Source organism: Mustelus asterias, chromosome 1 (genome assembly GCF_964213995.1).
Source record: "Mustelus asterias chromosome 1, sMusAst1.hap1.1, whole genome shotgun sequence".
NCBI lineage: Eukaryota > Metazoa > Chordata > Chondrichthyes > Carcharhiniformes > Triakidae > Mustelus > Mustelus asterias.
The window spans coordinates 132,751,645-132,761,356 of NC_135801.1; the positions used below are offsets into that span (position 1 = coordinate 132,751,645).

At 41.5% G+C, this 9,712-nt stretch overlaps 1 pseudogene; it reads left to right on the forward strand.

Annotated features, from left to right (window-relative positions):
• LOC144510743 (granzyme K-like) overlaps nt 1-4,138 on the forward strand; it is a 39,743-nt pseudogene extending 35,605 nt beyond the window's left edge.
• Nucleotides 4,139-9,712: the final 5,574 nt, after the last annotated feature.

A 9,712-nucleotide genomic window follows, 5' to 3' on the forward strand; every position in this document is an offset into this window, starting at 1 on the left:
CATAACTGAAACCCTAATCCTGATAATTCCTCCTTTATAACCTTCTTGGATATTAACATCTTCCCTGAAGTGTGATGCCATAATAGTCCAGCTGAGACTTTACCAGTGTTTTATGATCTTTACTAATGATTATTTACTTTTATATTCCAGACCTCTATATATATATCAATTAACTCATATGCTTTTCAAATGAAATAAAAGTGGAAATTACTGGAAATACGCAACACTCTGATAGGCTCTGTGGAGAGAGAAACAGAGTTAGCGGGTGGAATTTTGCTATTTTTTGGCAAAGTGTCAACTCAGGCGGGGAAAGCAGAGTGTCGGCTGCACTGCCAGATTTTCCTGCTTTTTTTGCACTTTGTCAAAAAAAAGTAGGGGGCAGGTCCCAAAGCCCACCCCATCAGCGACTTAGACGCTTGTAAAAAGGAACACCCTATGGACACAGAACCACTCTGCCCCCCCACTCCTCCCTCTCGCCCGATAGACACGGAACCCCTCCCCCACCACAGAACCACACCTGCCCCCGACCACGGAACTCCATCCGCCCCTCCCCCAACCTGGAACCCCTGCCACCTCCCCAATGGAACAGCCCCAGCATTACCCCTGGCAGTGCCAGGAGAAAGTGCCAAGTGACAGTGTTGGTCAGTGCCTCCAGTGGATCGTGTCACCAGGTGTACATTGTGGGGGCCTGTGCCCTCACTCCAACGTGATGCACAGTCCAACATAAACGCCTGGTATACATATGCAAACAGATGTAACAGATCCTAGGGGGCTGGGAAAAGTCCCCTAAGCTGTTCCCATCTGCTGAAAACAGGGGCTGAACATCTCTCACAATGTTTCAAATCCTCATGACTCTACTCTTGAAACATTAACTGTTTTCCTCTCCCCACAGATGTGGCCGGACATGCTGAGTTTTCTGGCATTTTCTACATTTGTTTCAGGTTTCCAGCGTCCGCAGTATTTTGCTTTTCAAATGACTTTAACAACTTGTCCTGCCACAGTTAAGGATTTGTGTATTTGGACACAAAAGTAATTTCAAAACGATAAGAACATCGGAAATAGCAGCAGGAGTAGGCCATTCAGCCCATCAAGCCTGCTCCATTATTCAAACCGATCATGGCTGATCATCTACCTCAGCACCATTTTCCCACTTTTCCATATCTCTCAATGTCATTCGTATCCAGAAATCTATTGATTTCAGTCTTGAATATTCTTAATGATTGAACTTCCACAGCTGACTTGAGTAGAGAATTCCAAAATTCATCATCCTCTGAATGAGGGAATTGCTGCTCATCTCAGTCCTAAAGGGGCTGCCCCTTATTCTGAGACTCTGTCCCTTAGTTCTAAACACCCCAGCCAGAAACATCCTATCTACATCGACCCTTTTGAACCCTGTAAGAACCTTTTAAGTTTCAATGTGCAAGCCTTTCATTCTATGAAGCTCTCGGGAATACAGACCCAGTTTCTTCAGTCGCTCCTCATGGAATAATCCCACCATTCCAGGAATCAGTCTGGTGAATCTCCATTGTACTCCCTCGATGGAAAGTATATTCTTCTTTAGATCAGGAAACAAAACTGTACACAATACTTCAGATGTGGTCTTACCAAGGCTCTATACAATTTCAGCAAGACATCTTTACTTCTGTACTCAAATCCCCTGGAAATGAAGGCCAACATACCATTTGCCTTATTAATTGTTTCCTGCACCTGCATGCTATTTATAGTAAATATACTCTTTCCACATTGGTCATCTGAAAATGCATCATTTCACACCCTTCTGCATTGAATTCCGTCTACCATTCTTCTATCCATTTCACTACACTCTCTCATCCTCCTGAAGTCTACAACTAACCTCATCAACAGTGACTATGTTGTTGAGTTCTGAATCTTCTGCAAACTATATAATGTGGCTCACTATGAGTCTAGGTCACCAATAAAACTTAAGATTATTGACTGCACACTATTTTCTTTTTGTAGGTAATTTATACTTTAAACTATGTAAATAAACAGTTCCTTTTTGCTTATCACATATCAAACTCCCCATGGAATGTCAGTTCTTATGGTAAAGAGTTCACAGTTGTTCCCAGCTTCCGATGGGTTGCTTCCTTTTTACTTCCAAGCTGGGTTATGTCTGATTACAGAACTGCCTTTCACCGTAAGGGTTATTCTGTAGAACTCTTTCTTCTGCCTTCAAGCCAGGCAAATCTTCCAGTCTCCTTTGAATTCTTACAAACACAGGCTGGAAATCTCCCATCCTGCCCAGTGTGGGAATTGTAGTGGGCGGAACAGAAAATTCAGCGGACAAACATCCATTACTTTGGGCAGGAGTTTCCGGTCTTTGGGCATGCATGGTGGAGAATCCCGCCATCAGTCTTCAATTTGAGCATCAGCTCCCATCCAAGTTGTGTGTGCAAAACCATAAAGTCAGCATTTCCTCTGCTTCTGCTTTTGCTCTCTACCTTTTGGATATCTGCAAAAAATGCAAGATCAAACTACAATCCTGTAGTTTGTCTGTGACATTCATGACTTTATAGGGAAGCCTGTAACTTGATGTTAAAAATGCCTTGTTTACTATCTTTTCCATAGCAATGAGAAACAAATTAGCTTTGTATCTAAGTATAAATGTTAATTAGTTATCCTTGATCCCAATTCCATTTCACCTTAAAAGTAAACAGATAGTTTAGAGCACAACTGCTTACAACCTGAAACCTATAGCATCTTTCTGGGACAATAGGAGACTCAGGGTCTATTCAGGATATTCTCAAGGAATGTAGCCATTGTCACTAAAGTATAAATATTGCACACTTTCCTCTCAGTAACACATTGTGAGCCTTCATTTCATCTCTAACAATCAAACCACACAGCTTTCTGTCAGATAGACCCCAGAACAGGTCACTTGACCTACTTTCATTTATGCTAAATTTACACTATAGTAGCAAAATATAATAATCTTAAAAACCAAAAGCTGCGGTCCTAAAATATATTTTTTAGCCCTTCATGTGACACGGGTGTTGCTCGCAAGATTAGAATTTGTTGCCCATCTCTAATTGCACCTGAAGAGCTGGCGAAATTCCACTTTCTTGAATAACTGCAGTCCATTTTGTAGCAGCTTAGTATAACTGAGCGGCTTGCTCACCCATTTCAGAGGGCAGCTCAGAGTCACCCACATTACTGTGGGTCTAGAGTTGCACATAGCCCAGAACAGGTAAGGATGGCAGATTTCCTTCCCTGCACTAGGTGGGTTTTTACAATAATTGACTATATTTCACACCACTGGGTTTATATCCTAGATTTTATTAATTTAATGTAAATTCCACTTGCTGCTATGGTATGACTTGAACCCATGTCCCAGGGTATTAGGATGAGCCCCTGGATTACTAGTCCAGCAACATTACCACGACACCACAGTCTCCCCTTACAATTTAAACCATACAATTGTAACAATTGAACTACATTTTTAAAGGGAGGAATGAGCTATTAGGTGGTATGGGAGATTGTAGCAGCAAATTCAAGAGTGGGTTGGTTAACCATTAGATAATATGTTTGATAGCAAGATATGATGGGACATGATATTTCCTGGACCAACGAGATTAATTGCAATGTATACTCCAGGCATGTACATACGAGGACATGGGTTCAAGTCACACCATAGCAGCAAGTGGAATTTACAATAAATTAATAAAATCTAGGATATAAACCCAGTGGTGTGAAATATGGTCAATTATTGTAAAAACCCACCTAGTGCAGGGAAGGAAATCTGCTGTCCTTACCTGTTCTGAGCTATGTGCAACTCTCGTAATGTCGTTGACTCTGAACTTTCCTTGTAAGCCTTAACATGTACATCAATACTGAGTACCGTTCAATTTGACATGAATGTATTACAAATTGAACAGGTTCAAATATAGCTAATTCCAGTTGATATCACCTTTCTCTCATTTTCATTTTTCTTTTCCAGGGTGATTCAGGTGGTCCTTTAATTTGCAAAGGTGTGTACAAAGGGATTGTGTCATACGGTCCTGACAAACCAGTAGCCAAGAAGCTTGGGATTTACACTCTCATATCAAAGAAATATCTGGACTGGATTCAGAAAATAATTGGTGTGCAAGCTTACAACATGACGGCTGAAGGATTATTTTGAGTTTTGAGTCTTACTGTCACTCTGTTTTACTTCATAACTTGTTGAATTGCTTTGCTCAGAGAAAAGCCAGCATGTTTTTATCCAAAGCTCTCGTACATTGTACTGCATTAATTACAAAATGTAATAAAAACCTGAAATGTGAAATTCTCAATGTGTGAAATGAGTCACACTGAATCCTATAACGGACTCATCTGATGAAGGGGCAACGCTCCGAAAGCTCGTGCTACCAAAAAAACCTGTTGGACTTTAACTTTGTGTTGTGAGACTACTTACTGTGCCTACCCCAGTCCAACGCCGGCAACTCCACGTTGTGTATAATGAAAGTGGGTTGAACTATTCTTGTGAATAAGTGCGATTCTGAAGTGATATTTTAGTGACAGGGCAGATTTCCCCTGCCTCAGAGATAAACCATTAACTTTTTATCTATTCTTTCATGTGATGAGGATATCACTGGCAAAGCAACCATTTGTTGCCCATCCCTAATAGCACTTGAATTCGCTGGGCTTTCCGGGCCATTGCAGAGGGCATTGCTGGGGGGTCTGGAGTCACATGTAGGCCAGACCAGGTAAGGATGGCCAATTTCCTGCAGTAAAGGGGAACCAGATGAGTTTTAACAGCAATTGACAAGGGTTTCATGATGACTGTTATTAGCACTAGCTAATATACTGTTATTAGATCTGCGGATTACTAGTCCAGTGACATAACCAGTCTGTCACCATTTCTCCCTCTCTCTCCTCATCCAAACCATTAAAGTATCATGTAAACCACCAAACCTTTGAATTGAAACTGTCTCTTGTAACACAGGCAGTAATTACCATTCTTGGGTGTTAACAGTTCTTCAATAAACCTGCAGGGCATCTGAAATGTTGAGGCCCTCAATGGTGTGAGATATTGTGGCAGCTCCCAGCTTCAACAGAGGTGTAACATCTTACCGATACAATGCCATGTCAGCGCTGCCAATCCTCCCAGATTGCCCGGGAGTCTCCTGGGATACAGTAAGCAACTCAGGATACAGTCTCCTGGGATACAGCAAACAACTCAGGTCCTTGTGCTTTCAATTTCCCATCACAGCTGTGAACCACTCACTCTGTGACCTCAGCAGCAGGTGGTGAGGATTGTCAGAGGTATGTTGGGTCAGGCAGGGGTGGGGAAGGTGGTCGGGGTTGGGGGGTATTCAGGTGGTCGGGAGGTTTGGGGGAAATGGGTGATCAGAGGGTCTGGGGGTTAGTTGGGTTCAAGGGGTGGAGGCTAGTTGTGTGTTAGGGGTAACTGGAGGAGGTGGGGTAGTCAAAGGTGGGGGCTCAAGTAACGAAATGGAGGCAGCAGTTGAGGGGTTAGGGGTTATCGAGGGGTGGAGATAACATAAGAACATAAGAAATAGGAGCAGGAGTAGGCCATTCAATAAGATCATGGCTGATCTGATAATGGTTTAGTTCCACTTACCCGCCCGCTCCCCATAACCCTTAATTCCCTTACTAATCAGAAATCTATCTACCTGTGACTTAAACATATTTAACGAGGTAGCCTCCACTGCTTCAATGGGCAGAGAATTCCAGAGATTCACTACCCTCTGAGAGAAGAAGTTCCTCCTCAACTCTGTTCTAAACTGACTCCCCCTTATTTTGAAGCTGTGTCCTCTAGTTCTTGTTTCCTTTCTAAGTGGAAAGAATCTCTCTGCCTCTACCCTGTCTAGCCCCTTCATTATCTTATATAGTCAGGGAGTTGTGGTGGTCAGGGGGGTAAGGGGTGGATAGTGGGACGGGAAATAGTGAGGGGGGTCCAGTGAGGGATCAAGAGTCCTTCATTCCCATAGTTACCCAGGAGTTGGGAATGGTTTTAATCTTTTCCTGGGTAACCATTCTACTAAGAGAGGCAGAATCATCCAAAACCTCCGCTTCCGATCAGAATATCGGATGGTTCCAGGTGAAGGGTATTTGCCTATCAGAAGTTTCACTTGCCAGGCAATTCCCATACAGTTCTCACATGGGGACCTCTGGGGGTGATCTCCAGTGCATCTTCCGAGGTACCTCCGGGATACAACACTCCAGGTAATGGAAGATCTGGGCTAATATATCCTTATAGAGATGCTTCCAACTGAACACACCCTAACCAGAGTATTATTTGACTATATCATTGTTTTGAGTTCCAGTCCCTTGAGATAAAGGCAATGTCAATTAGGCATTTTAATTATTTTCTTTATAACTGTCCACCAGTTTTTAGAGATTTCTGTACATAGCCCTAAATGGCTCTGTTCTTTCTCAGTTCCTGCTTTCTCACTACTTCATGCCATAGAAAGAAAGATCAGAGTATTTTCTAAGTGGATGATCTCACTCTTTCCACACTAAACTTCAACTGCTGCAGTTACCCCACTGATCGAATCTATTAATGTCCTATTGAAATGTCCTTTCAACTCCCATCTACAATAATTGCTCTGCCACCTAACTTACTGTCTACAACTTTCAACCAAATTCTGAACTCGTTATTACCTCATCTAAGTCTTTGGTAAATACAGGGAATAATGACATCAAGACAGATTTCTAAGGGGCAGTACTGGTCATATTCTGTCAACTGGATTACATACACATATGACAAAAGACAAGCAACATTTGTACCATAGAGATGCCAGGTAATGACATTCTCCAACAAAAGAGAATCTAATAATCTCCCCTCGAAATTCAATGGTGTAGCCATCACTGAATCCCCCACCATCAACATCCTTGGAATTACCATTGACCAAAAATTCAACTGAACTAAACATATAAACACTGTGGCTATAAAGAGCAGGTCAAAAGTTAGGAATCCTGCAACGAGTAACTCAGCTCCTGACTCCCCAAAGCCTTTACACAATCTACAAGGCACAAGTCAGGAATGTAATGGAATACTCTCCTCTTACCTGGATGAGTGCAGCTCCAAACTCAAGAAGCTTGACACCATCCAGGACAAAACAGCCCACTTGACTGGTATCCCTTTCACAACATTCACTCATTCCGCCACCAACGCACATTAGCAACAGTGTGTACCATCTACAAGATGTACTGCAGGAACACACCAAGGTTCCTTCGACAGCACCTTCCAAACCCATGAATGTTATCATCTAGAAGACAACAGGAGCAGATACATGGGAACACCACCCCCTGGAAGTTGCCCTCCAAGCCACTCACTACCTTGACTTAGAAGTATATCACCATTCCTTCACTGTCACTGAGTCAAAATCCTAGAACTCGCTCACTAACCACCTTCACCACAAGGACTGCAGCTGTTCAAGAAGGCAACTCAACATGACCTGGACAATTAGGACACTGAATGCTGGCCTAGCCAGCAAAACCCCCAGTCCATGAATGAATAAAAGAAAAATCACTGATGCCATGGAAACAGGCTGTCTAATCAATTGATTGGAGCAAGAAGACCTTAAGGCTGTCTCTTCCTCATTAAAAGGACTTAATCTCCACCTCCTGAAGGCCAAATCCTGTCCAAAGTATTAATTCAAAAATGTTCCCAGGTCTGCGAGATATTACTGCCACCTTTCGCATCAGCTTCCCTGCTTCATGGTGCTACAGCAGGTGTCCCACTGGATTACAGAACTGTCCTCCTCCTCCTTCTCATCAGCAGCAACAGCTCCCTTCGTGTGAAGGAGCCCAGCATGTAGAGTGAATGGACTCTAAAAGAAGGAAACTGGGTCAGGGTCGCAACAGGGTCAGGGTAGCGTGAGAAATTTGCACCACATCTTCATCCCCAATGAGAGGAAAGAAATCCAGTTCACTATATTCTGGCTATAAATAATAACATAGACGGTCCTATACAACTGTATGAATATCTCAGGATTTCAACTTTATTGCAGAATTTCAACTTTATTAAAGCGACCACAATTTTACTCCCTGATATTGTTCTCTATATTATGTTTGTTCCCATCTTTATGAAGGATGAATTGGTTTTTTTTGTCAAAGCAATCACAGATGATAATTCCAAATATTTGTTTTAAGCAGAATATTGCAGCATGAAAAGGTTTGTTTGTTTTCTTACTCCATCTTCATACGTGAAATGATTATAAAGTACAGGCACTATTCAAGCTGAAATGTAGAATCATTTTGTTGTAAACATAGCAAGCATGATTTGCATATCATCGATCCTCTGTGCAGTCAAAACGGCTGTTTCTGAAAACTGTGTAGCTGGAATAATGAGGCCTTGCAGCTACAAAAAAATCATCTCCGATTCACTGTTTAACCACATTAAAGTTTGTTCAAATTTTAATGTTTAGACATTATGACTGAATGTTAGCAGTAACAACCTAATCTTTAAGAAATGACACATTCAGGTTTGAACTGAATATATATGAATCATATTTATCATTTATAACTAAAATTGAAACAATAATTTCTCTCCAGTGCTTGGTCCTCAGGAAGAATATTGAGGGGATACTGCATCTGTGCTTGGGGAGATTGTTGTGTGGGAAATATGTAGAAAAGTTTTAACAAAAGTAATGGAGAATTTAAAACCTCATTAAAAGTTAATAAGAGGATTGTTGTATCTCTTACCACACTTCTGGCAAGATTGACTCATGAAGTCCAGGGTGGTTGGTTTGCTGGCTTTTTTTGTAGGTGACACGTTTATCGACAGAATGAATTGAAAACCATTTGCTACTGAACATTAAATGACAATTTAACCAAGTGATATTTTATCGCGGGAGAAACGTTGCAGACAACTCTGATGAGGTTTTCCAACCGAAAGGATGACTCATCTTTCTTTCAAATGCTAACAGACGTGCATTTTATTTACGGTACTTATCTGGTTAGACTTAAAGTTTCTTCTGTTTGTGTCTTCTCTTCAAGCGCTGAAAAATATTTTGGGATGACTAAATAACTGCTGTTTGCTTAACTGGCAAAAGATACATTTAATGGAGTTACTTGTGGAATATTTTTTCAACTTTGATTAAACCAGTTTTTAGTCATACATTACATCCCAGCATCAACTTTTCTTAAATTACATTTCTGTGAAGCTGCTGGGGGTGTTTTATTAAAGGCGCTGCATTAGAGTTATTGTTACTTAATGTTAGAAATGCCGTTTAGTTGGTTCTTTAAACAAACAAACAATGCTTTAATATAGTCATTTATTCATAGCTGATACTAGATACAGGACAGAAATACATTTTGGCAGCCTTTGGTCTGAAGTTCACCTTTCCAGACATACTCCATATACTTTACAATTATTGACAATATAGACACTGGGTAAATTGATGATTCACTATCTGTAGTGCTTCACTCTCTCAACCGTAAGTGATATGTCAGGCTACGTCATATAGATCCAAACTGAGATGATTTCCTGTAAACCAAAGGTCTCCTGGCATTGCTTATTTCCAGGAATTGTGCCCCACCAAGTATGTTGTTGGTCAAAGCGTTGAAGCTGCTGTCTAATTAAAAATGAAACCAACAATGCAGAATTCACAGTGCAAACTGCACGATAGCACAGTGGTTAGCACTAATGCCTCACGGCGGCAGGGACCCAAGTTCAATTCTGGCCTTGGGTGACTGTGTGGAGTTTGCACATTCTCCCCATGTATGCATGGGTCTCCAGGTACGC